Below are 27085 nucleotides of genomic sequence, written 5' to 3'. Positions count from 1 at the left end.
GCCTTTATAAGGTGCAGTGACAGTTTTAATGGCAAATACAAGAGCATTTAACTCATGTGGAACCACTGAAATATCACAACCCCCGTTTCGTGGCTTGTTCGCGGACACGTACTTCGTGTTTAGCAGCGGAGTGGAGACGCCACACAAACCGAACTCAGCTGCGTGTATTCCACTTCTTGAGACGCACATTCTCCCAACACTCCCCGCCTCCAGCCTCCTGATGAGTAAGGAAGGGCTGAGAGGAAAAGAGCTGGAGCCGGCCCCGCCTTTCCCTGTCCTTCTATGCCGTCACGTCAGCATGAGTACTTGGCTAATACAGGGAAGTGACACAAGTCAGGAAGGACTTCATGGGCTGCCTTGGCCATCATCCATTCACGTTTCTTAGAATTCCATTGCGTTATTATTTCTGTGATGGCAGTTCCCAGGCCTGTCGTGAAATCCAGGTGTCCCGCTGGAACTTCAGACTCTACGTGGCCAAAATGAATGTTTTTCCCCTGCAGTCTTGACTCCTCCAACATCTGTTGATTGTCCCCAAACATTCCCACAGTCTGCTCCGTCCTTCACCAGCCTCTGTCTCTCTACCTGATGTACCATAAAGGCCTCCAGACCAGCCAGGCTGACCCACCGAGCTGACTTGGCCAGGACTGAGGGCCCTTTGGGGAGTGGCTGTCCAGTGCTAACACGGACGGTTAGACACCCTACAACTTGTGGCCCTCATCCTCCCAGCTTTCCTCCCATAAACGCTCGGCCACGGCTACAAGGGAGTTCTTTCTATAACTCCAGTTCCTTCTCTTTTCTCTCCTGCCTGAGACTCCAAAGCACCTTCAGGATAAAATCCACCCCAGGGGGTTTAGGGGACTGTAAAAGAAAATACATGAATTCATGAAAAAACACAGCCATGTAATGGCACAAGAGGCCTTTCACCCTCTGCCTCGGGCCTCCGCCCTGCCCCGCCCCGTCCTGGTGCTTCAGAGACAGGTCCGCACCAAATGCTATGTCTTGGGGAAAAGGTGGCAAACAGGCTTGTGCAGGACAGACTACATCTTTATGTCTTTAGATCATTTTGCCTCTGAAATTGCATTAGTTTCCTGTGGTTGCCCTAACAAACTACCACAAACGAGGCGGCCTCAGCAACGGAAATCTACTGTCTCGCAGCTCTGGGGGCAGAAGCCCCAGGTCCAAGGCCCAGCAGGGTAGGCGCCTCCTGTGGCTCAGAGGGAGAGTCTGTTGTGGGCCTGTCTCCTGTCTTCTCGGGGCTGCGGGCAACCCTTGGTGTGCCTCGACTTGTAGATGTGTGACTCCAGTCTCTTCCTCTGTCCTCTCCCTGTGTGTGGCAGTCTCTGTGTCCTCATCTCCTCTTACATGTCACCACTGATGAGGTTTAGGGTCCACCCGAAATCCAGGATGGCCATGTCTCAAGATCCTTAACTAATTACCTCTGCAAAGACCTTATTTACTCCTTTCCTAAGGTTCTGGGTGGACAGGAATTTGTGCAGACCACTAGGCAACCCAGTACAGACATCCTGGAGGGTGAATATGCTGTTGGGGAAACTGAGGCAGGTGTCTGCATCTGTTCTCAGGATTGAAGGTGAGTGGGGTGGACCTTTGTGAGGTCCTGTTGCTTGCTTGCAGAGCTGGGGGTGCTCTGGGCAGCAGACTCACAGGGAGACTCCTGGTTGGGGATAATCAGTCCTGGATCCCTGTGCCGAGAACAGCATCAGGAGGCAGGACCCAGCAGAGGCCGGAGGCAGCTGCCACGCAGTCAGTCCTGAGGAAGTGCATTCATCCTGCAGGAGCTCTGTAGACAGGAGGCCCCCAGCACTGCCCTGAGTTGGGGAAAGAGGGCTGGGCCTTCATATCGGCCTCAGTGGTCCCTGGAAGCCCCTGCCCTGAGAGGGGTGTGCCCTTGGCTGAGACCTCTCTTCCACCCAGGCAATCCCCCAAGGGGACCGCGGCCAAGGGCCGCTTGATTTCCAATAATCAGCCCTTTATTCTGGAAGCGGAATCTGGCGTCTACCACCACGGGCCCTTAGGTGGATATTTCTGTCTCTGGAACTCCCTGGTCCTTGCAGGCCTTGACTTGTCCAAGCGAGTCAGTGTGCTGACCCCTTGACCAGACAGGACACCCACCCTTGATCTGTGGCCACGCCCACCCTGCCCCTTGGCCAGGCTCATGCCACCCCATAACCACGCCCACCCTGGCTCACAGCCTCACCCTAACCCTGGCCAGGCCTCCAGTGTGGAACCTGACTGGGGACCCAGCGAGGAGGCCAGTTTTCATGGAGAGGCTGCAGATTCTTCATCAGATTTGCCAAAGGATGTGTGGCAGGAGGGATGGAAGCCACATCCACATTTGTGTTTTTGCCACGTATCTCTCAGGGTGCAAGAGGAGGTCAGGATGGACCTCCTGGCCCCTGACTCTCTGTGGGGCCAAGGCTGAGGGTGGCCACCCTTATGCTGGGTGGCCCCTTCTACTTGTGTTGGAAAAGGCCCTGAGGGTGGGGGACCTTGTGGGGAACCGGCCCCGTTTCCCCGTGCCCCCCAGGACCCAGCAGGGGCCCCAGGTGTTGTCAGTGTGCCCCCCAAGAGCAGACTGCAGGCTGCTGGGGGCTCTGCCGGTGGCCCCAGGACATGCTCCCTCATCTCTCTCACCAGGCCAGCGTTATCATCCCATTTTGCAGGAGGGGAAGCCGAGGTCTGGGGAAACTGGAGTACCAGCCTGTTCCTTGGCTCAGAGGCTGCTCGGCTCAGACTGGCCTATCTGATGCTGGAGACCGGGGATCTTTCTGCTGGACCCAGGGGCCTGAGGGAGCTGGCTGGGGAGCCCTCCCTGGGGACTGAGAGCATCGTCTGGGGGCTGTCCAAGCAGGGGGAGGGGGCAGTTGTGACTGTAAAACAAGTGGATACGTTTAGGAAGGAGGCAGGGAGGTGCCTGGGAGCTTTTGCAAAGTGGACAAAGGTTTGGGGGCAAAATCCTTCAGATGCATGAGAAGGAGCTTAACATATCCTGGGTCACCAGGGATGCGTGTATAGATGCAGGGAGGAGGCTCAGCAACCGAGGGGTGGGCCCTGGCGACAGGTACTGTGTTGGGGTTGGAGCTATTATGATGGGCAGTGAGAATGATGAAGGCTTTGATGACAGGAACGTTCAGAAACACAGCAGCAGCTGTCACGTGTTAAGCACAGACTCCATCCCTGCACTTTGCATCTGTTCTTTGTTGGGCTGTGCCTTGCACTAACCCTGAGAGACCAGTATTTTTCACCCTCTCTGGCAGTGGAGGTGACCAAGGCCCAGAGAGGTGAGGTCACTTGCCTGAGGTCACACAGCTGGAAAGGGGCAGAGCTGGGATTTAAACCCTGCTCTCTGGTGTCCGTCACTCCCTCCAGTGGCTTCTCTGTGTTGAGGTGAGCCCATAGCCGGTCCACGCTGTGAGCCTGTCATCGACCTGGCCCTCCCTGGCCAGTGCCCGCTGCTGGCTGCACCTGTGATCCCCAGGGCTCCCCTGGGTTCTGGAGGCAGCAGGGGCCACCAGGCTGCCTTTCCTCCCTGTCCAGCAGCCTGCAGCAGGGTAACGGAAGGGGAGGGATAATTGTGGCTATTTATTCATGGTCACATACCTGTCGCCTGCGTGGTTGGGGCCTGAGGAAGGGCTCCCCGACCAGCTGCATGGGGGCTGAGCAGACAGAGACGTCCGCCTTTGCATCCCCATCAGCTGGACTCAGCTCCCAATTTAGAAACTGACTCCCTTGATTGAGGGCCAGGGAGCTCCTAGAGCAGCCAGGCTGACCTCGGCCTCCTGTCCCCAAGCGCTGTGTCTAGGAGGCCTGACCCCAGACCCCTGGCCCACCCCACCTGCCTTCTGTAAACCTGCCACCTGGGCCCTGGACACCCCTTCTTTGCTCCCACCAGGGCTGAACTCACCCACAACGGCCTCCCCAAGCCCCCCAACCTGCTGTGTGGTCAGGTGGCCACCCCACTCTCAGGCCCCCCTCGCTCAGCCCCACTCCAGCCTTGGATGTCCTCTGCGGCCAGGAATAACCAAGTGACTCAGGCGGTGCCTGCAGGAATGACCCCACTCCCCAGGCACTTTTCCTTACAAGGCTGTGTGCACAGCCCAGAGGTGACAGGCGGGACCACTGCCCCGCTTCATTCATTCACTCATTCATTCTTTCACTCGTCCATCCATTCGTTCACTCACCCATCCATTCATTCATTCATTCCCTCATTCATTCATCCATTCACTCATCCACTCATTCATTCATTCATTCATTCACTCACTCATCCATCCATCCATCCATCCGTCCATCCGTCCATCCATCCATTCACTCCTTCATTCATTCACTCATCCATCTATTCACTCATTCTTTCATTCATCCACCATTTATGTATTGAGCCAGCTCCTTTGCAAAGCTCTAGGACATCACCGGGAACAGGGAGGCAGCACTTCCTGCCCCGTGCTGCTTCTGTCCTAACAGCAGAGCTGGGCAGCCAGCAAAATGACCAGGTGGCAAAACACAGTGGACAGAGCGGAGCTGGGGAGAGGCAGCACAGGGAGGGGCTGGGAGAGCAGGCCTGTGGGTGCGTGTGCATGTGTGTGTGCACATGTGTGTGCACCTGCTTGGGTGGGTGGTCAGGGTAGGCTGCCATGCAAGTGACCTTGGGGAAAAGCTGGGTGGGGCGGCGAGGCCAGGCACAAGCATGTCTGGAGGAACCGACTGTCAGGGAGAGGGTGGCAGCACGAAGCCACAGGTGGAAGTTGGGTCCAGGGCTTGTGGAGCAGCAGGAAGCTAGTGAGGGAGCAGAGGGAGGCAGGAGAAAGAGGTGGGGCTAGGGGCTGGGGACCGAGGGGCAGGTAGAGGAAGGGCTTGAAGCCCTTTGGAAGGCTCTGGATATAGCTGGGGGTGGAGGTGGAAAGCCAGGTGAGGACGGAGGAGAGGGCGCAAGACAGGCAATATCACGGCTCAGGGGCTGTGGTTTTGTTGGGGACTCAGAGTGAGAGTCAGGCTAGGCCCCAGCCCCAGCCCCCTGCCCACCTCCTTCTTGGGCCAGCTCCACTTCCTGGCCCCTCCTGGAGGGTCAAGCGCAGCCTGGCCACTGTGCTGCTGGACGATGCTCCTGGGACAGGCCAGGGCACTGGGGTGACCTCTCCTCGGGAATGAGGGAGGGGTGCTGCCCGCCCGCCTGCCTGCCTGTGTGGTAATTGCCTCGGCTCCTGCCTGCTTGCTTTGAGGGGAGCCGGCTGGAGCTCACAGCCAGAGGGGCCCGCAGGTCTCACCTGCCCGCCGCGCCTGCTCAGCCTCACCTGCCTGCCCGGCAGGCCCACAGCATTCCCGCCCCAGGGAGGGGCTGACTCCTGGCTGCTGGATGCCACCGCAGCTGAGTCACAGGTCACCTTGGGCAGGGAGGGGCTGGTCCAGAGGCTGGGCTCTGGGATGGCAGCGTCACCCCAACTTTAGACAGATCCTGCCCCCTGGCTGTTTGCACATGCAGAATAAAACATTTTCTTGGTTCCTTTACTCAGACAAAGCCACTGTTAATGTTCGGTGTATTTCCGTCTAGTCTTTCTACTACATATGAGCACATATTTTTTTAAACAATGAAATCAGAATGTACATACCGATGAATACCTTCAGGAACCTTTCCCCATGAGACTTCAAATATCTAACAGCTTTATTGACATATAATTAACATACCATAAATTCTCCCATTGAAAATACACAGTTAAATAGTTTTTAGTAAATTTCCAGTTGTGCAAGCATCACTGTAATCTCATTCTGGAACACTTTCATCTCCCCTCAAAGAAAACCTGTACCCATGAGAAGTTACCTCCCATTCCCCTCCTGCCCCCGGCCCCTGCGCAAACCACAAATCTGCTTCCTATCTCTGTGGATTGGCCTGTTCTAGACATTTCAAGTCAATGGACTCACAAAGGTCTCTTGGGTATTTTGAAGCCCTATATTAAATGGCCGTCGCTGAGCTGTGCTTACACCATGCTTTCTTGTTGGGTATTCTGTTTTGGGCATGGCTCTGCTTTGGACGGGTCCTCACCGTGAGGCCTGAAGGAGGGGTTACAAATGGTGAGACAGAATTTGTATTCCCCTTCCCGGCCATGGTGCCCGCCAAGAAGAACACAGCTGCAAGCTCTTCCCCAAGGACAGGGACTCATCTCCTTTTCCCACAGGGGCGTCCCCAGCACCGCCAGCGTTGGCTGTAAGGGGCTCCATAAACATCAGGTGATGCACACCTCAGGACTGTGGCCTCTCCAGCTGGCTTGGCCTTCCTGTGTGGTGCCGTGGCCCTGCTGATGTCAGGGTTGCATCAGGAACTCCTCTCCCCGATCCCAGCAAATGTGACCCGGGTGACCTTTCTGGTGGGAAACCATCATTCTCCCATGATGGAGATGATGGTCGGAAAGAGCCACCCAGGTGGGGTCACAAAGGTGAGCCATCCTCTGGGAAGGAGGAGTTACTGCCCAATCCGGAGAAAACCAAGGTGAACCTAGATAAGGCTGCAAAGTACTGGGACAGCAGCGTCTGTGTGTCTTGTCAGCTGATTCTAAAAGCCAGTTCCCAAAATGTTCTCAGCCATGGTCAGCCACGAAAGCCACTGGGGATTGTCCCGAAATGCCAGCTGCCCAGGACTGTGCGGGAAGGGGGTGTCTCTGGGAAGCGTGGGGCCTCAGGGAGCCTGTCCTTTCCCTCCTGTGCACAATGGCGGGGAGGTGCCATTTCTGGCTGCGGGGCAGAGACGACTGCCTCTCCACTGGACACTGCTCAGGGTCCCTGGAAAGTCTCTTCCCTTGCTAAGTGCTTAGTGTGTCACCAACAGACCCTGGCAAGACATTGACCCAAATGTCCTCTGTGTGTGCATGTGCGTGTGTGTGTGCATGTGTGTGTGCATGTACTGCACACTGAGCACCTGTCTGTGGATGGTGTACACGCAAACACACCCGCCCTGCACAGACACAGAGGCAAGCCGCCATCTACACATCGAGTCACCTCCTCGGTGGAAGGCACAGCACAGTGACCCTGGCATTCCGTTTTTCTAGTTTGGTTTTGTCCAAGCTGGCTTGTGAGGTGCAGGTGTCCTCGTGCATGCAGAGCAGGGCAAGGTGGTCTGTGGGTGTGGTGGTGTATGGGGGACAGATGAAGGCAGGAGCTTGCAGTGCGCCCCACCACCGAGCACAGGATGAGGGCGAGGGGCTGTCCGCCTCGCTGGACTCCTCATGACTGCATCTGCCTGCTTGCTCTGGCCAGACCTTTCCACTAGAGCATGATCCATCCCAATGCCCACCCCCACCCCTCTCCTTCAGGGCAGGTCAAGCCTCCACTTCCCCCTCCGGATGCCCACCCTCCCTGGCCTGTGCCACAGCGTGGACTCCTGACTTCCTTCCCATCCTTATGGGGTGGTCGGCCTGTGCCGTCTCAGGTCCTCAGCAGCACCTCCCTTCCCAAGCCATGCAGCAGGGCCCAGCCCAGTGAGGCCATGTGGTGAGGGAATGACCCATGGCCTCCATCAGGACAGGTGGGGCTGTCCCAACAAGAGGGCTTTCCTTTTCCACCAGTCTTGGGTGCCAGGGAGAGAGGCAAATGTGGGTAGTGGTGAGTACATTGGCTAGATCAGAGGGGGCTGGCTTCCCAGAAGGTGGGAGGGTCCCTTTTAAAGTCACAGAAAGTCACACACCTGCTTGAGATAACAGTAGCACTTCTGGTATCTGCTAAAGGCAACACTTACTCCCAATCCCACAACGCTGTCAGAGGAATTTGCATTTTATCACGACAGGATTGAGATGACTGAAAGTTGCTGAGCGAACCTCAGATGAACGAATAATCACAGGGGGTTACTTGGTTGACTTTCACGCAGTGTTTGTGACCACAGGGTTCCTGAGGTTTTGCAGAACACCATGGCAAGGATCTTATTGTGGTGTCAATGGCTGCAGGCCACAGGCTGGGACCCCGTCACACAGGGCAAGAGACCTCCCCTGGCAGCCTGTGTTAGCCCCCCAGGCCAGGCCTGCAGGGAAAGGGGGCTAGGGGTTCAAACTAATCTCGCAACGTTCCCTGTCCTTGGCTCCAGCATGTGGCCCCCAGGCCTCTGGCCGCTGCTGGCTGGGTCCCCTGTGGCAGGAGCTGGCCATCCTGGAGTTCAAGGCCCCTGAAGCACTGCCCACACCTGTTCTTCCTCCCCAGTGGCCTCTCCGCTCCAGGGGAAGTGAGACAGCCCAGCCCAGGCAAACAGGTCCAGCTGCGGCTGGCAGCCAGTCCCGAGAACACTGCCACTCGGCCCTCCCTGCTGACCTCTGCACACCCTCACCCGGCGCCCTGCCAGGCCTTATTCATGGGCTGGCAGTGCCAGGACCTCTCCCGGAGGCGGGGCAGAGTGGCAGCTTCTCGGCCCTGTGCCCAGCCCAGGCCTGCACCCTAGGCAGGCACTGCTCCCTGATCCAGGAACCACCTCTCTCTACAGCTGGGAGTGAGCAGCCAGAGAGGGAGAGAGCCTTGCCTGGTGCTACCCAGCAAGCTAGTCACCAAGTGGGCAGAGGGAGGAGCAGCTCTCACTGGGTGTCAAGCAGCCTGGGTCCCCAGTCCAGCTCTGCCTGTCCCTAGCAGTAAAGCCTCAGGTAAGTTACGGACCACTCAACTTGTTTCCCTGTAAGGAAACGTCCCTTCTCCCTTGAAATACGTCCCTTTCTATCCTCCTGGGGTCCTCGCAGGCAAACAGCCAGGAAGGTTGGAACTAAGCTGGGCTGGCGATGGTAACAGCAGCTTTCTCTCCTGCACTGGCTCCAGTAAGTCTTGCTCAGATGTTGGTGGGGTGAGGAGGGTTGCCGAGGCAGGGAGGAGCCTGGGGGTTCTCCTGTCATCCTCCTGGGCCCCTTGAGTAGAAAGGGCGCGCGAGGACCATCGAGGGTCCGAGGGGATTCACAGGGGTGGGTGGGGTGGGAGAGGGAGCTTCCCAGCGCATCGCGGGGGTCCAAGCCCACCCTCCTCGCCCCCCGGCCCCACGAGGCTGTCTGGGTTGGGGATGCCCCAGAGGGGCCTTTGCACAAATGTCTCCACTGGCAACAGCCAGTGGCACTCGGCAACCCGGGGAGCCCTAAATGGGGCAGGGGTGCCCCGCGACTCAGTGAAGCCCCTCCTGCAGCAGACGGGAGTGGTGCAGATGGCAAAGGGAAAGCGCTCACCCGCCCCAGAGCCCCAGAGCCAGCCGGGAAGTCCTGGCTGGAGCTGCTCTCCGGCGCTGGGGCACCTGGGCAGCCATGGGTTGCCACCCAGGAAGGCAGGAGACCCAGGCTGCTCCCCAGGATCCTGGCAAGCCCCTTCCCTTCTGGGACAATAGAGGTGGCAAGGCCTCCCCAGCCTTCTCCAGGGGCTGAGTGAGAAGCGAGGGCCTGCAGATGTGAGGCATCTGTTGAGGCACAAACCAGAGTCTGGGCTGGGCTCGGCAAAATGCAGTGCCCATGGGTGGTGGGTGGCAGGGTCGTTTCAGGTGGGATCCAGGATGTCCAAAGTGGCATACAACTCTAGGCTGGTCCCTCTGGGGTTGGCTGGGGACTGAGGGCAGCAGCTGGACATGCCTCTTCCTGGACCCTGGGAGCTGATGGCCCACAAAGCCCAGGCTAGGAGCTGCCGGCAGTCATTGTGATTAGGGGCCCCCCCATGAAGTGCCTGCATTTTGGGGAGACATTAACCACCCCTGACACCAGCCTGATTTGGCGTTTAGTCACCACTCAAGGCCATGCATTCCAACCAAAAAGTTATAGGCGTCCCCATCTTAACCCACTGGCACCAAACCCGGGAGTGGGGCCCATGAACTTGGCCAAGCAGCCTGTGCCAGGATCCTGGTAGAAAGGGGTTTGGGCAGCTGCAGGGGTGAAACATGGCTTAACTTATCTCCTGGGACTGGGGCAGGCTCCAGTTCAGCAACCCACCCTAGGCACCTGCAAACACAGGGGAACTTGACACACGTCCAGCCCCCAGAGAAGTCCGGGGAGGCCTTGCCGCCTCTATCGTCTCAGAAGGGAAGGGGCTTGCCAGGATCCTGGGGAGGAGCCTGGGTCTCCTGCCTTCCTGGGTGGCAGCATGTGGCCGCCCAGGTGCCCCAGCGCTGGAGAGCAGCTCCAGCAAGGACTTCCCGGCTGGCTCTGGGGTGGGTGAGCGTTTCCCTTTGCCTTTACACACCCGGGCTTCTGTGGTTTCCCAAGGGCTCTGGTGAGGAAATGGGCTTAGGTGCTGACAGTGGGGTGCATAGGATCGGGGGCATTTGGCCAGGGTGGCTGAGCCCCAGCGCCATCGTTCCGCACCCGGAAACTTGGCTGTAATGCTTCTCTGTGGCTTCTTACCTGGAACCCTGGGGACACCCCCGTGCCCCAGTGCCTTCTCAATGCCGACGGTGACCCAGCCCGAGCTCCCCACCCGCCAAGGTCCGAGTTGAGCTCTCAGAACCCTTGGCCTTTCCGCAGGGCCTCTGAGGGCGTCTGGTGGACCCTGTACCTGCTCTGCAGCGCCCCCTCCAGGCTTTTCCCACTCACTGGCGGCCCCAGCCTGGCTTCAGAGGGATTTAGTGGGGCTTTACCACGTCCCAGTTGCGTGACCTTGAGCAGGGTCCTTGACTTCTCTGGGCCTCGGCTTTCTCTGTAAAATGGGAACAAACAAGGCTTTGTGAGGATGAGTGTGGCTGTCATACCTGTGACTGCTTATGTGATTCTCACTCCCGCCCCAGGGCCCCTCCAGCTCCTCCCTTTTGCGGTCCCGAGGTCTAGCCTAAGTCTCCCTTGCTTCTCTTGCGGGGTGTTAATTTCTCTTGGCCTCTTCCCCTCCCTATGCTCTCACTTGGTTTTATTTCATCTCCGCCCCTCTGCCTTCCCCTTTTCCCTATCGGTTTCCATACTCTGCTGAAACCTCTGAGGAGGCCCTGCCCATCCCACTGCCCCTCGGCCCTCCCCACAGCACCCACCCTGCCCCGCTTCTCCGGGACTTGCCCTCCTGTAGCCCAGGAGTTGGGGCTGGGGCAGCTGTGCTGACATCACTGGCGTTTATGCACTGCTCCTTGCCCAACGCAAATTTCATCCTCGTTCTCTCTGAATCAATTCACTTTTATTGCCTCAGCTGCTCAAAAGCAATTTTTCAAGAACAAAAAGGTCAGCACGTCCAAGACTAATCAATTCTCGGAGAGCTCCTGCAGCCGCCAGGGGAGCCGGGCACTGGCAGCCCCCCGCCCTTCCCGCCAGCACCCTCCCACCAGCCCCATCACTTTTATTGCTTCATGATGCCTGTCATTAGTGGTGTGTTTGAGATGCCCCACAGTGTTCTTACAACATAAAACCTGGGTGACTTGCAGGGGGTTGGGGGCGGGTGCATTTATGGGCCCTTGCTGGCTCCGGACAGTAACAGCTGAGCTGATGGATCACTTGCCAGGGGAGTCAGCACAGGAGGCCTTCAGCCACTTGCTTAAAAGCAGAACCGGGGCTGTCTGCCTGCTCCTGGACCCACCCCTCTCCTCCTCAACTCCCCATCACTGTGGTCTTGGCATCGGCCAGCTGTTATGCCTTCCAGGAATTTGCCCTCAAGGCCTCCCTGGTCCCCACCACAGCCCTACCCCTCCCTGAGCACCCCCCCACCCCTCTGCCCACCACAATGCCAGGCTCAGTCCCTCCAGCACTGCAAGGTCTACATTGCCATTTCACAGATGGGGAAACTGAAGCCCAACGTCATGGAGGTAGGAAGGGGCAGACATAGACCTGGAAGGATTCTGTGGCCTGTTCGAAGTTCCATGCATGAGCTGTGCTCCGTGGAGAGCCAGGTCTGCTGTTCCAGGCTTTGCTCTCCCAGGCCCCTGGCTGTCCATGTCCCACACCATCCTGACACCTGACACTCGGCACCCGTGTCAGTAGCAGCTACAACGCACCACGGCCTTGGGACACCGCGCTCAGCGCTCTGCCTGGATGAGCCCTGTATCCCACGACAGCCCCACTGTGGACATTCTTATGTCCATTTTACAGATGACGAAACTGAGATGGGGGGATGCAGTGCTGTGCACAAGCCACACAGCTGGAAACGTGCGCTGGGGACTAGAACCCAATTACCTGCTTTGGCGCTGTAATCCTCTTTTTATTTTTATTTAATTTTTTTTCTGAGATGGAGTGTCATTCTGTCGCACAGGGTGGAGTGCAGTGGCATGATCTCGGCTCACTGCAACCTCCGCCTCTTGGGTTCAACCCATTCTTGTGTCTTAGCCTCCCAAGAAGCTGGGATTACAGGGGTGTGCCACCACGCCCAGCTAATTTTTTGTAGTTTTAGTAGAGACAGGGTTTCACCATGTTGGTCAGGCTGGTCTCGGGCTCCTGACCTCAGGTGATCCGCCCTCCTCGGCCTCCCAAACTGCTGGGATTACAGGTGTGAGCTGCTGCGCCCAGCCTTTTAATCTTTGTAAAACACCTTAGGATATGAAATATCCATAATAGGCAAATCCATAGACACAGAACGCAGATCATGTTGCCAGAGGCTGGGGGTGAAGAGGAGCTGCTGAATGAGTGGGTGTTTCCTCCTGGGGTGACCAGCAAGTTCTGCGATAGCGGATGATGGCTGTGCCACCTTGTGAGTATACTAAATGCCGCCCAGTGGTGCACTTTAAACTGGCTGATTTTATGTTATGTGAACTTCCCTTCAATACATTATTTGAGGCTGGACATAGTGGCTCACTTCTGTTATCCCAGCACTTTGGGAGGCCGAGATGGGTGGATCACCTGAGGTCAGGAGTTCGAGACCAGCCTGACCAACATGGTGAAACCCCATCTCTACTAAAAATACAAAAAATTAGCCAGGCATGGTGGTGTGTGCCTGTAATTCCAGCTACTCAGGAGGCTGAGGCCGGAGAATCGCTTGAATCTGGAAGGCAGAGGTTGCAGTGAGCCAAGATCGTGTCATTGTACTCCTGCCTGGGCGACAGAGCAAGATTCTGCCTCAAAAAATAAATAAATAAATAAATAAATAAATAAATTAATTAATAAAAATTATTTGGAAAAAAACCAGCTTAGATATTTCTGCCACCTGTTTGGCAGGTGTCTGGGTGTCCCCACAGGCCATCTTCAGCTGCTCTCCTAATGCAGTCTGTGTGCTAGCAGGAGAGACGTCAAGACATCCTCCGCCCAGCAGGAGTGTCCGTCACCTCTCCCAGGAAGCCTTCCTGGCTGTTCCCACCTGCTCTGGAGGCTCCACCTCTCAAACACCGTGTCCTCTTTGATGTCTGGGGCACACGCTGTTCTTGGCCAGGCCACAGCCTCGTCATGCATGCCTCTGCCTGGTGGCTCACGGGCTCTGTCCACAACACCGGGGGACAGGTGCTCTTGGCTGTCCCAGGAGCCAGGACGAGATGTGCTCATGCATGTATTGCCAGCTTCTCCTGGGATCCTGGGTGCTTCCTCAGCCCTTGGCCCTCCCTTGGCCTGAGCTCCCCACCTCCCTGGCACCCAAGACTGGTGGAAAAGGAAAGCCCTCTCGTTCTGAGTTGAGCTCTCAGAACCCTTGGCCTTTCTGCAGGGCCTCCGAAGGTGTCTGGTGGACCCTGTGCCTGCTCTGCAGTGCCCCCTCCAGGCCTTCTTGCATGAGACAGTGACAAGGAGCTTTGTCTCAGAGCGAGTCCAGCGGGGCCTCCATGGAGTGCAAGGTTGCCTGCCCTGCCGGTGAAAGAGCCAGCCTTGTCCCCTGTTTCCCAGACCCCCTGCCCAGTGGCCTCTGAATGTCCCCTGTGTGGGTCCCTCCCCAGCTGCCCCTCTTGCTCTCCAAGTCTGATCCCACCAAGAGTCCAAGCTCTCGGAGGCCCCTGCTACCTGGGAAGATGACATTGGGGCAGGGGTCTCTTCTGATGTCTGTGTTTTGTCCTCTGGACCTTGGGGTGCCCCTGCCCCTGATAAGAAGGGGTCTCAGAACAGAAATAAAGCCTCAGACAGGTGAGCCTCCGTGGCACATGGCCCCTTGAGCCAGCCACATGGCGGGGCTCCCCCGCCAGGACACTGGCCAGACAGCTGGCCAGGAGGCGGCCTTGACCAGTCCCCTTCCCTGCTCCGAGCTGGGACCGTGCTGGGAAAGGCTGAATGGGACAAAGCCGGTGAAAACGCCTGGAAGACAGTAAATGCCATTTTCTCTAAGCATAGTTTTCTCTTTAACAACAGTGACAACCATTTGTGAGCCATCTCTCTGTCTCAGGCATGGTGCTACATGCCAACGAAACCTGCCGCCATTGAATCCTGGCCAGCCAGTGAAGAAAGAGTTGGGCCTGGGAGGTGCCACTTTACAGACAGGGGCACCAAGGGGCAGGGTGGCAGGAGGCCCACCAGACGTTCACCACGAAGTGGCAGTCCCAGTGTCCACACCCGGCAGGCACCACGCTGGCCGGTGGCCTCCCTGCCAGCATGCCTGGCTTCCCAGCCTCAGAACTTGATCTGCTCCCTCTTCCGGATGCTGGGGCTCCTGCCAAGTCCTGGGCTGGGCAGCAACTGCTGAACATTCTAAGAAATCCCTCCCAGGGTTTTCTCAGGAGCCCGGGTGGGGCAGGAAGTCCCCAGGGGCTGAGGGGACCGTGGCAGCAGGTGGCACCCAGAGCAGCGCTCTCCTGGGGCCCAGGCTGTTGGGCCAGAGGCAGGACTGTGAGGCCTAGTGCAGGGCCTCCCGCCAGTGGCCGGCACCTACTTGTGGGCTGGGGGCTCCCCCAGCAGGTCAGGCTCCCCACCTGACACACTCACAGACCTTGCACCTTGGAGAGCCAGTGTTCCCGGGCCACATAGCTATGCCAACCAGGGGCTGGGCCTGTCTTGGCTCTGGTCCCCCGGCCCCAGGTCCTGGGCGCTGGCTCCACGCAGCAGCAGGCAGCCTCCCGAGGACACGGTCTGACCAGCTGCTGCTACGTCACACTCAGATGAGACCTGCTGCTGAGTCCTACTGGCCAGGCACAGGCAGGGAGTGGAAATTATCTACCGATTTTATTTCTTAATAACTGAACAAAAATAAACATTGGTGGTTTGACAAACAACTACATATTTTCAAACCCAGCCAGTCCAGGGGATGCTGTTTCCAGGTGCGTTATGCAGCATGACGCCGCTGAGTTGCTCTGAGATGTCCCTTGGATGTCTCGCGGGTTGTCTCCGGGGTCCCTCCCATACACCCTCCTTTGCCGCCCTCTCCCCAGCCCCCGCTACCCTTTCATGCTTCTGAATTCAAGGGCCACACTGTCCCCTGAACAGACCGATCACAATGAGATCCATTATAGTTTCAAAGATACCACACACAAAAAAATAAAAATAAAAGGGGGGCTGTCCAGGAATGCAGCCGCACCCTGGAGAGCAGTACAATCAGCTATTGTTGTGCTAGAAGTTTCTCTGTGATAAGAAGGGAATCTAGAAATGCTGTCTTCTGAACTGATTGCAAAACAGAATAAAAGTTCAAGGCCCCGAGATAGCCAAGCTGGCACCCCCTCCAGAGCAGCCCCAGGCCACACAGCTGGGCCTCCAGGCTGGCCAGCCCCTGTCCTTGTGTGCATCTGCACAGGGCTCCTTGGAAGGGGGTCCCGCTCCATGTCCCCCCCCACCCCCTCCCCATCTGGGCCTGGGGCAGCTGAGCTGGCTTCCTGCACCAAGGGGACCCTCCAGCCTCCTTCCTGAAGCAACTGCCGCTCCCCGAGGGCCTCCTGGGCCAGGGCCTCCCGCGTTCTCTGCTTTAGTGATGTTGGTTCTCCCACAGACACTGGCTGCCCACCCTGCACAGAGGGCATGACTGTCCTTCCCTTGCACAAGCAGGGACACAGTGGCACAGAGATGGGGGCCGATGGCTAGGACCTGAACTCTGAGCTGTGGGCCCCAGGTTTTTCATCCACTTAGGCCACTCCCCACTTCCCAGACATCCCCTGGGGTGTCCGGTTTGCAGGAAGGGCCATCACTGGCCTTGAGCTTCCAGTGTCATTTCCAGGCGCTGACGCGTGCATTGGCTCTGACTGCATCACTGGGACCCAGGCCAGGTTATGCCGGGGCCTGCGCTGCTCCCTCCCTGCGACATTCGGGGTCCTCCTCGAAGCCATCCCTCCCCCATCATCTAGGTGTCCAGGCCCTGAGCTTGGCCAGTCTTTCCCTGGGACACCTGTCCTTGAGCTGTCATCCTGTCTTGATAGCAACCTAGAGGGTAGAAGGCGACGATGCTGGAGCGGGGCGAAGTGTAGAGACTCGGTCCTGACTTTGAGTGTGGACTCTGGGCCAGGCTCCCCCTGGTTTGAATCCAGTGGTCTCTAAGCAGCTGTGTGACCTCAAGCAGGTGACTTAACCTCTCTGTGCCTTGGTTTCCTGGTCTAAAAACTGGAATAATAATAGCCCCGTCCAACGTGGCCATCGTGAGGAATGGCTGAGAGTTCTCGGTAGGTGCTCACAAAGCCTGAGCATCAGCCCAAGCCCCTCGCTGTGTAGACTCAGCACTGCAGCCCAGAATCTCAGACCCCCATTAGTCTGAATCGGGTACTCTTGCCATCCTGGGGGTCACTTTTCAGAACCAGCTGGCGAGTCTGCTCCTCCCTCCACCAGCACCAGCGGCCACGTGGGAGGCCTGGGCCAGGTTCCCGGCCCTTCCCCAGCAGTGCCAGCCACTCACTGGGAGTCGGTGGCCGCTGGTGTCCCCAGGGCGGAAGGCATCGGATGCCGCAGCCACAGGCAAGAGGAACCCTGGACCTTGGAGCTTCCTGATGAGCTGCCGGTGGGGCTGTGGGGGCAGGGAGGGCACTGCCAGTCAAGCCCCTGCCACTTCCCAGTCTCCCAGGGTAGGGTCCTCGTGCCCCTTCCCATGCTTGGTGGCTCCTGGCTAGCAGCCCCTGCCCTTCATGTGTCCTCAGGTCTCTCCCCAGGATGGAGGCCTTGGCCCAGCATCCCACCCCTGCCAGGGCTGTGAGACCCTCCTCCATGGGTTCCCTCACCCCTCCAGGGGCTCTGGGGACCCTTCTCCCCTGCTACCCCATTTCCCAGCGCAGGAAGGCCAACTCCACCACAGTCACTGTGCCCCAGGCCCTGTCCCTCAGCGGAAAATAAACCAAGGAAACATACAAGCCATACCTGGGAGACCCTTGCTTGCTGCCTGGCCCCGGGGCATATCCAGCAGACACCGGTAAACGCTGCCGGGGGCGTCTGCTTCTAGGGCCCTGACCCCTAGGCCCAAGCCGTATACACAGGGGCTCAGGAACTGGGGCCACCTGGGGACAGGAGACCTGAGTGTCACAGCAGCCTCTGTGGGTGGGCAGGCCTGGGACTCCCTCCCTGACTGAGGCAGGCTGGACACAGGTTTGCAGCGACCGGAGGCTGTGGCCGGGCATGGGCGACCTTCCCAGGCTGGGATGCCCATTCTCTCACCCCTCTGTGTTCATGGTCCCCAGCCAGGGCAGGGCCCTCTCCCCAGTCTCTGGTCCAGTTTGACTCTGAGTCACAGTCAGGCTGAGTGAGATATTAGTTATGTCCCAAATTCCATGCCTCTCCATTTGCCCTCATTTGTGCAAAAAACAATGGTCCAGGACTGCTGGTCCCAGGTGCCATCAGCGCTGGAAAGCACGCGGACAGAGACAGCTGGGCCAGTGCTGCCATCCCAACTCCTGGCCGCTAGCTCTCACATCTGCTGGGGAGCAGTCACCTGAGCCCTTGGCAGGTGAGGCCAGATGTGGGACTGTGTGTGACTGGGGTTTGTGTGGGGCAGCAGCGATGGGGACACTCAAGTCAGGTGCAGCTGTGTCCACTGAGCTGGAGGTCACCAAACGGGGCTTACAACGCAGGGCAGACCCTAATCTCGAGGTCTGCATGATGAGGGGCTCCAACGGGCTGGCCCACAGGAAGTACTTTCTTTTTGTTTTGTTTTGTTTTGTTTTTGAGACGGAGTCTCGCTCTATCGCCCAGGCTGGAGTGCAGTGGCATGATCTCGGCTCACTGCAAGCTTCGCCTCCTGGGTTCACGCCATTCTCCTACCTCAGCCTCCCGAGTAGCTGGGACTACGGATGCCCGCCACCACGCCCGGCTAATTTTTTGTATTTTTATTAGAGACTGGGTTTCATCATGTTAGCCAGGATGGTCTCGATCTCCTGACTTCGTGTCTGCCTGCCTCAGCCTCCCAAAGTGCTGGGATTATAGGCGTGAGCCACTGCACCCAACCCACGGAAAGTACTTGCTGTGTCTGGCCCTTCATGCTTTGCCTCTGGTTCCTGAAATGGGCACTGGAGGTGGGCACAGTTATTGTCCACATTTCTCAGGTGAGCAAAGCGAGGCTTAGAGAAGCTAAGTGACTTATCCAAGGTCACATAGCAAGAAAGGGGCCTCGGTCAGAACTAAAGGGCCCTTGGTGCACAGGCAGAGGGTGCCATAGAGCTGCCAGGGCCTTCTCAAACCTGGCTGTGAGCAGAAACTTCTCCTGCCTCCCTGGGCCCACCATGGTGACGTGCGGCGTGCCTCCATGCGCCAAGATCTCTTATCAGCCCATCAGCACTTGTCACGGCCACTTTTATGGTCTGTGTATTCTCGTGTGTCTGTATTGGCGCGACGTTCCTTCATTCAGGCAATATTTGCTAAGCATCCAGGAGGCCCTCGTTTATTCATTTATCATCCAGCAAACACCACGAAGAGGCTGCCAGCCGGGGCCAGGCTGGGTGCGGGCTCCCGGGTTGGGGTGGGCATCACAGGGGCACTCCGTGGCTGATGTGGGGAGGGTTGTGATGGGAAGGACCAGGGCATGCTAGGTGTGCACAGAGATGCTGGGGTGCAGGAGTGGGCGTCTCTCTGAGCACGTGGCCCTGAAGCTGAGAGCTGTGGGTGCACTGATGTGGGGGAGAGGCCAACTTCCTTTCACTGGAGCCCCCAAAGTTTCTGGCAGGGATAACCAGGATCGTAGTGGCTGACACTAAGTACAGGGAGGTCACAGGATGTGCTGTGAAGCAGGAGTTTAGGGTTCAAGCCCAGGCCTTTCTCCTCATACTGAACATGCCTCTCCTGGGGCCATGGGGAGCCCTTGATCCAAAGCCCTCCACAAGGGACGTCTCATGGTATGTGGGGACGGGCCTTCGCCATAGCAGCCCATGCAAATGCCTTGGGGCCAGAGCCAGCACCGCAGGGACTCTCCCTACACTATTCTTCACATACACCATGGAGGACAAGAGGAAGGGACACCCCTGGTCTGGCCATGTGGTGAACAGCTCCCTGTGCATTGACCCCCAGGGGTGCTGCGATCCAGGAGTGGCCACGAGACACGGGGGGAGGGAGGCGACTTCCCAATGGGGCAGCGGGCTGGTCTGGCAGGCTGGGTTAGGTGGGGTCCTGGAAGAGGCTGTCCAGCCCAGAGGCTGCCAGGCCTGGCCTGGGGCTGGCTGCTCTTCCAGGAAAGGTGTGAGGCCTCTTGTGGCTCAACACTTTGGAAAGTCAGCCAAGTTCTAAGCTTACAGGTGCATGAAGGTTCCATGTCTGTGGTTTCAAGAATATAAGAGTGGGGGTGGGAGGCCCTAGGAGGTGGTCCTGTGTGGGGGCAGCCAGGTAGCGGGCGTGGGATGGGGAATGAGGTGGGGATGGAGTAAGATGTGGGAGAAGTGAAGTGGGGTGAGATGGGGAAGTGGGGGTGGGAGAGGAGGAAGGGGTTGGGGCTGGGAAGTTGGCCCTTATGGCCCTGATCTGTCTGTGACACCTTCCGTTCCTGCCCCTCCATGTGGACAAGAACAAGTATTCCCTTCCCCAGCCTGCTCCCTCTGAAAAAAAAATCCTCTTCCTATTTAGTATGCAACAGGTGCTCAATGTGTGCTTCTACCGCTCTTCGGGAAAGGAGAGGGCTAAGCAGAACACAGCCCAGAGCTCAGCACTGCCCTAGCCTCCCACCCTCACCTCCCAAGGCAAGGGCCTAACCCAACGGTCTGGCTGGGGACCCTCACCAGCCTCCCCCACCATGGATACAGGTGGCACTTCTGGAGGCCCAGAGGGGGCAGACATGACATCCAAGGTCACACAGTGAGTCCAGACCACATGGCCTGCTCCTTGGAATGCCCTGGAGAAAGAAAGGGCAGCCCAAAGCGGGGAGGGTCATGCCCCACCTGGAGTGGGCCTTGATGACCTTGACGACCCCTTCCCACCTTGAGATATTTAACAATTCTTCCAGGGTTTCCCCAAGGAGGCCTATTCACACAGGCGGGGCATCTGATGGACTGCCCCTGGGCGGTATCTCCTGCAGCCACCTGGGAGGGGTGTGGCACTGGACAGGGAGGTCCATTTACCCCACACAAGAAGGAAGAGCCGAGTAACCCACCCAGATGGGCAGTTCTTCCACTGGGGGCTGGCGCCAGGGTCTGAGTGAGGGGCTGGAGCCAGGCTGCAGGAGCACAGAGCCCAGGATCTGCACCCATCCGCCAGGCTGCCTGTCTTGGCGTCTCCTCCTGCTCCAGCTTGGCCGAGCCAAGCTGCCAAAGGCCAAAGAGCACCATGAACTCTTAAGAGTGACCCAAATAAATCTTTTCAAGAAAAACAGGCCCTGCAATCCTGTGGGTCCCCATGACAAGGGACCATCAGGCAGATAGACTGGACTTCGGTTTGGTTGGTGAGGACTCCGCCAGCAGCTCCCAGCCTGCTGGGCCCTGGCCCTGGTGGTCACCGCTGTGGCCTCCTGCACCCCCGCCGCGTAGGGAGCTGCAAACAGCTCGGGGTGCTGCTGCTCTTCTGAGGCGGGAGCGTCTCCTGCCTTTGCTCGGGTTTTATAGAGAGTGAGTCGGCTGGACAGGGACAGACCGGGGATGGCGGCTGAGGGTGAGGGTGGAGCCAGTGGTGCGGTGCCCCGGCTACAGGCAGGCTCCAGGGCTGGGCTGGGTGTCGGCTTGGGCAGAGTGGGTGGGAGGCTCAGAGGGGGCTGGGGCCAGGGCCTGGTGGGGCCTGCGTTGCCCTGGTTGGGGGAGGGATGGGTCACTGCAGGGAATTACAGCAAGTGGGAGGCGCCAGGACGTGGGGAGTTTCCTCTGACTTTTGGGACTCTCCGAGGCTCGGCCTGCTCTAGCACGTTCTCCAGCCCCCTCCGTCACCGCCACCAGGTTATTACCTTGACCTGACACACACCTGATGTGGCTGGATGACTGGGCCGGGGGGCTGCGGCCCCTTCTCGCACCCCTCCCCTCCCCTCCCCCTGTGCCCGTTTTACGCGCCCCTCCTTCCCCGACTTGGACAGACTCGGAGGCCAGGCGTGTGCCGGGCGGGATCGCGCGCCCGCTGGGGTGAAATCAAAAGAAAAGCTTTGTTAAAGCTCCTTCCGCGGAAAATGGGGTGGATGTGAGCGGCGCCGGCCTCTTCCTGCTGGAATGGGAATTAGCGGCGCGGATTATTTTGAGGACGCGGGGTCCCATTGTGCCCACACGCGCCTCCTCCTGCCCGGCTCCGCGGGGTTCGCGGCGCATGGACCCCGCCCCCAAGGCCTCAGGTGGGCCGGGGGCTCCGGGAGGCCGCCGCCCTGCGTCCCAGGAGAGCAGTTCCCGGTGACAAGCCCGGGCCCTGCAGGAACCCCACAGCAGTTCTGTGTCCTGGAGCGGAAAACGCGGCGCCTTCATCAGGACCGCACCAAGGAGGGGGTGGGGAAGCGGGTCCAGCCTCACGGGGAGCCCGCCGGGAACTGGCAGGCAGCGGCAGAGGAGAGTCCCGCTTTCTATCTAAGCCTCCCTGTGCCGAGCAGGCCCGAACCCAACCTTTGGAACTTGCTTTCTAGAAAGGGCAGCACCCCGGGGGTCCGTGCTGTGGGCATGATAGTCTCTCAGGTAGGGGGGAGGGGAGGGGACACTTTGGGGAAGCCACAGGGGGTCTCTGGGTATCTCTGGGATGCTTTCTGGTGGGGTGTCTCCTCTAATGAAAACCATCTTGGGCCAGATTCTGGGGAGCTGGCAGCCCCCCAACACAAACAGACCTTGGTGTCCTGGATCAGCTTCAGGTGCCTGATGGGGCGGGAGGGTCGGTGCAGAGGCTCAGAGGCCAGGCCAGTTCGGTGAACCAGCAGCTGAATTTCAGACTCCGGGGTCTCCAACCCCTTGGGAGACACTGGGACCGTTTTGGGGCTGCCCTGAAGGCTCCAGAGGGTGGAGGGGAAGGGCACGGTGCTTTCGCTAACATTCTCACATCCCCCGAGAGCGGGTGGGTGGCCACCCTGAGGCCACTGCAAGGGGGGAGGGGACAGAGAGCGGTGGGGAGGGGGAGGAGGGGAAGCTGCAGGCAGGAAGTGGGAGGTGACCAGCTCCCGCGTGGCAGGGGAGAGGGAGTGCTGTCCCTGCTGTGGGCACCTGGAGTGACACCTGTGGGGGCAGCTCCTCATCTGACCTGCACTAACCAGTAATCTGAAGCCATCTCCTGGGACTCGTCCACCCGGAGAGATCCCATCCTCAACCCCATCAATAGCTCTGGTTGCATTTTGGGCAAAATCTGGAAGAGCTCGGTTCTTTGTCTCACCCTCCCAGGAAACAAGCGGTTCACCTCCCCTGGAATGTCCTCACCCCCTTGCCTGGGTCCCAAGACCCTCCCCACCCCCCCCCACCCCACTCCGTCTCAGGGTGGCTGCCTCTGACCCTAAAAGTCCAATTCCGTCTGTTTGCCTGGTTGGAGGGGCACTCATCTGTGGCCCAGTCAGGCAGGAAGACAGAGAACGGGGCGGGGGGGAAACTCCCATCTACATGAGTCAGGGGGCAGAACCTGGGGATTTATCGGACAACCAAGAGGGCGCCTGGGCTGTGAAGAAAGGCAGCACTTGCTCCGAGGAGACTGTTTCAGGAGCTAGACCCCACCCTGCTGATGGGGTGGGTGGTGGCATTTCCCGGGGGCACGTGGGCTCTTGCCTGGTGCTCTGGGGTCCCTGGCACTTTATTTCTAAAGTTGTCTACATCAGCAGGAGGTGAGTGGAATAGACGGTGGAGGCCAGGTACCTGGAAACTGCTCCAGGGGCTGTGATTGGAGGGTGACCCAGGTGCCACCCACCTGCGACGTGGTCATGGGTGGTTTTATCTGAGCTGGTTGTTTGCTTGCAGAGAGGGAACCCAAAGGCCACACCAGAAAGCAGGCTTCCAGTGTGGCGAAGGCGAGGGCTGGAAAACCTCGCCCACCCCTGCACCCACCCCTGCACCCACCCCCACACCCANAGCGGCTCTCGCAACAAAGAGGAAGGCCCCCACCAAGGACACGCACTCAGAACCCCAGAATTCTAGAAGGCAGAATGGACGCCACCAAGAGGTCAGTGGTCTAGAGTGGGTCTCCCGGTGCTCGCTCCATGGCAGCGCCTCACGTGATCACTGGCGCGTTTGCCCAGTTCTCTGCACTGGAAAAGTGGAGAATGGCTAGATGGTGCCCTCTCCATTAATCTACAAACCTGGATGACATTTATTATCCTTCAGTCTTTATTTTAAACAACGCTCCCATCCTTTACCCTTCCAAAGTACTTTGAGACATTTCCTTCTGCCCAGAATTCTCTGCCCGGTCCCCTGTAGCTAGTGTCCAGACACTGGTCACAGACCTCCACTGAGCCCGAACAGAGCGAGACCTCCCATCTCAGAAGGATTTCTTGGCCCTTGCCCATTGCCATACTCTACTGTTAGATTTTTAAACTGCTAGACCATGTGCCAATTCACCATTGACTTGTAGCCACTAGGACCTTCAATGTATTTTTCTGTTGTGTTTGTTCATGGCCAGGAATCAATGAACTTTGGGTAGACAATCAGTAGACCTTGAGTGTGGCCTTGGTGAAGGCTTCCCACTTTGTTGATTTGCATGCGCCCCTCTTTGTTGAGGGGCTTTTGAAGCAGCTTCTGCGTCGTGGGGAGCTGGCTGCTGTACCCAGCCTGTGGCCCTGTACCCCTTTCGCACCATCCTAATTTCAACATCCAGATGTCAATTCAGAACATTATTATATCATTCTCTCTAATCACTCAAAACATAAAATCCCCTCTTTTGTCTCATGTTGAAGAGCTGATGGCATCGGACCTGTCAAATCGGGCCTGTTTTCCTAGTCAGATCGAATGGCGTATTTGCAAAGCACTTCGTCTAAATTGCATGGCACATACCCCAGGAGCCCAAAGATCTGGTTGTTCTCCTGAGATGCATGAGGAGGCCTGCAGGTGGCGGAGGGGGGAAGGAGGAGGAGCCACCACTTCTGAAGCATCAGAATGTCAAAATCTAAGTTTTCCACGAGGTCAGCAGCAGGTGTCTCCTGGTCTGGAGAGGGCATGGAAGTGGCCACAGGTCTGGACCTCTCTGGGTGGATGTGAGGGAGAGTAATCGAACTGGAGGAGGGGGCTGGCTTGAGACCTTCCTGTTCTATGTTGGGGGGATACTGAGGGTCCCCCTCACTGGGACGAGGAGGGGACGCAGACACAGGTGTGCCCGGGTACCTGAGTCCCAGCCAAAGTGGCAAAGCCAGATGTCCTGGGATTCCTTGGGTTTGGACAAAGGGTGTCCCCATGACGATGAAGAACCAGGAGCGGAGAGCCCTGCGTCTTGCCTGGGGCTCCTCGTACCTCTGGCTCATGGCCTGGGCACGGGGAGGAAAGGAGACACCCCTAATACTAAGAGACTGCACTGGGCTATGGGAGATCACAATGGATTTCAGTTTGATTGACAGAAAATAAGGTAAGGGACACTTGCTCATCTGAGTCTCTGGAGTAAGAGTCACGCCTTGGAGAAGGAGGGCAGCCAAAGGCCACGCAGAAATTAGGGGTTCAAGGTTTGCCCAGCTGGCCCCAAAGCCGTGGGGGTCCACATGGCCTCACCCAGGGGCCAGCTCATTTGCTTATTTGAGGGTGTGCAGGGCACACGTGTGTCTGCCTCGGGAACCCAAGTAGCCCCAGTGCACTCCCGCCTTGCTTCCCTGGAGCGAGCCCACAGTGCCATGGTCCTTGTGGGATGAATGCATGAATGATGTGGAAGAAGCCAGAACAGAGCTGCACACAGGATGCTCTCTCTCATGAACAAGGACCCCAAAGAACCTCCCCTCTGGAGCCTGTGCGGCTGCTTGAGGTGTAAACACTGAGTCATGCCCGCTGCCCAGCTGTGTGGCACTGAGCAGGCACCGCCAGCCCTGAGGGCTGTGGGACAACAGAGAGCTGGGCCCCTGAAGAGGGTGGCCTGCCAGGTGGCACCTATGTCCCCTTGGCCGGTGTGGGTGACTACACAGTTGTCATTTATGGGGGAAGTAGGGCACAGCAGAGGCGAACATGAGGATGCTGCTGCCTGTCTGGGCCTACCCAGGGAACCAGCTGCCAGACAGACTGGAAGGGACCTTCCTGGTGGGACAGGTCCCGTTGGTGGCCTGAGGTGGAGTCGTGGTGGGCCTTGTCCCCCTGCAGGGCTGACCCGTGAGGGTGGGATCATCCTTCCTGAGGAGCTGCCCTGTCCAGTCCCATTGCCTTGGAGGTGGTGACATCAGGGGCCCCTGAGCCACCAGGCTCCCCTGTCTTCACTTGGCCACCGTGGCTGCTGCAGAGTCCACGGTAAAAGCCAGGACGTGGCTTCCAGGCAGGATGGGGAAGCACCTCCCAGTCCCACATGGACAAAGATTTCTTTAAACGGAGCCACCAACCATGCCTGGTAGTGGGTGCCCTTCCTAGGCAGGCAGCTGGCTCTGCTGTCTTTCCTGGGGGAAGCCCGTTGCGCTTCCTGGGGCCTGGCCTGTGGTACCTGCCCAGCCAGCCTTGGGAGGGGCACCCCTGGGCTTGTGGAGAGGAGGTGATGAGGCACTCAGATGTCTAGGCCAAGGCCAGGTAGGTGGCAGGTGAGACAGGCCCTTCAGACATGAGACCCCAGTGACGCAGATAAGAGTTACTCATGTTCCCCTCCAGCCTCCCGCCAGGCAAAAGGGGAAAAGACACACACGGAATAACAGAAAACAGCTGGAAACCCCAAAGGGTGCCTGATGAAGAGCTGGAGCTCCCCACCCTCCATGCTCCGGGAGGACCAGGAGACCCACTCCACGGTTCAACCCGCCTTTGCCCGTCCCTCCCCTGACCCCTGCTGCACAGTTCCAAGGGCTTGGTGGGGCAGCCTGAATTTTCCCTAACTCCCACTCCTAGCAAGGTCAAATTCTCGTTTGCCTCCTTAAAAATTCACAAATGCAAGACTGAGGCTTTTCCTGAAACCAGAGCCCCGGCAGCCAAGGCTCAATAAAATACTGTTTGTGTTTCCAGGCACTGGGGTGGGAGCGAGGCTCCCAGTTGCTCAGAGTTAACGGGTCCTTTCCCGTGTGAGACCCCGCGAGCACTCGCCAATTCTCCCATCACTGCCTGCTGGGGCCTGGGGCCTGGAGCTGCTCTTCCTCCTGGCAGCCCACCCTGCGGGCTTAGTGCTGTCCAACCACAGCCCAGAGGGCAAGGCCTCCTAGAGTGGGCGCTTGCTGAGTCCCTGGCCAGCTTCCCGGGACCCTCGGTCCCCACAGCCCCCATCCAGCTCTCTTGTACACCTTCCCCTCCTCCATCTCGGAACATGGGAGAAGCAGGGCACACTGGAGTCTGCAGGCTGCCCTTGGGCTGCCACAGGGCCCTCTTTGCCCAGCACAGAGCCTGCCGTGCTTTGAGCCAGCAAGTCCCACCGGACCTTCTAGAGGCACTGTACAGCGTGCGTCTGTTTTCAGGACAGTTTTATTTGCTGTGAAATCCATGAGAGCCGGAAGCATTGTTGGGGCCGTGGCTAGCAGAGCTCATGGTGACCAGTCCTGGGCCTGATCGATGAGCGATTACATTTAAAAACCAAAACAAAACAAAACAAAATACCAAGAACAGATCATTTGCCATGGACATCAGTAATCCATTGGTAATGGTGGAAATTTCATGAAAATTTCCCCTAAACCATAACAAAAACTGTCCTTCTTACCCCAAAAGTGCTGGAGGAAAGATGGTTGCATGACTTGATCTCTCTTTGAACTTGAAATGCTACCTTCCTACCTGGAAACGCAACACAATATACTTAAAAGGCCACCCCGTCTCTACTAAAAATACAAAAAATTAGCCAGGCGTGGTGGCTGGCGGCTGTAATCCCAGCTACTCCGGAGGCTGAGGCAGGAGAACGGCGTGAACCCGGCGGGGCAGAGCTTGCAG

The 27085-nt window shown here is 58.1% G+C and overlaps 1 long non-coding RNA gene across 1 annotated transcript; it reads left to right on the top strand.

The window, feature by feature from the left end:
• The first annotated feature begins 8401 nt into the window (after positions 1-8401).
• Positions 8402-13005, top strand: LOC108534294 (uncharacterized). The gene is made up of 2 exons (XR_001886932.1): positions 8402-8621; positions 11690-13005. It is a non-coding gene; the product is annotated as an uncharacterized LOC108534294 (long non-coding RNA).
• The last annotated feature ends 14080 nt before the right edge of the window (positions 13006-27085 follow it).

Source organism: Rhinopithecus bieti, unplaced genomic scaffold (assembly GCF_001698545.2).
Source record: "Rhinopithecus bieti isolate Rb0 unplaced genomic scaffold, ASM169854v2 scaffold_9899, whole genome shotgun sequence".
Lineage (NCBI taxonomy): Eukaryota > Metazoa > Chordata > Mammalia > Primates > Cercopithecidae > Rhinopithecus > Rhinopithecus bieti.
The sequence above is the reverse complement of the archived record's forward strand: the minus strand, read 5'-3'. Positions and strand labels throughout refer to the sequence as shown.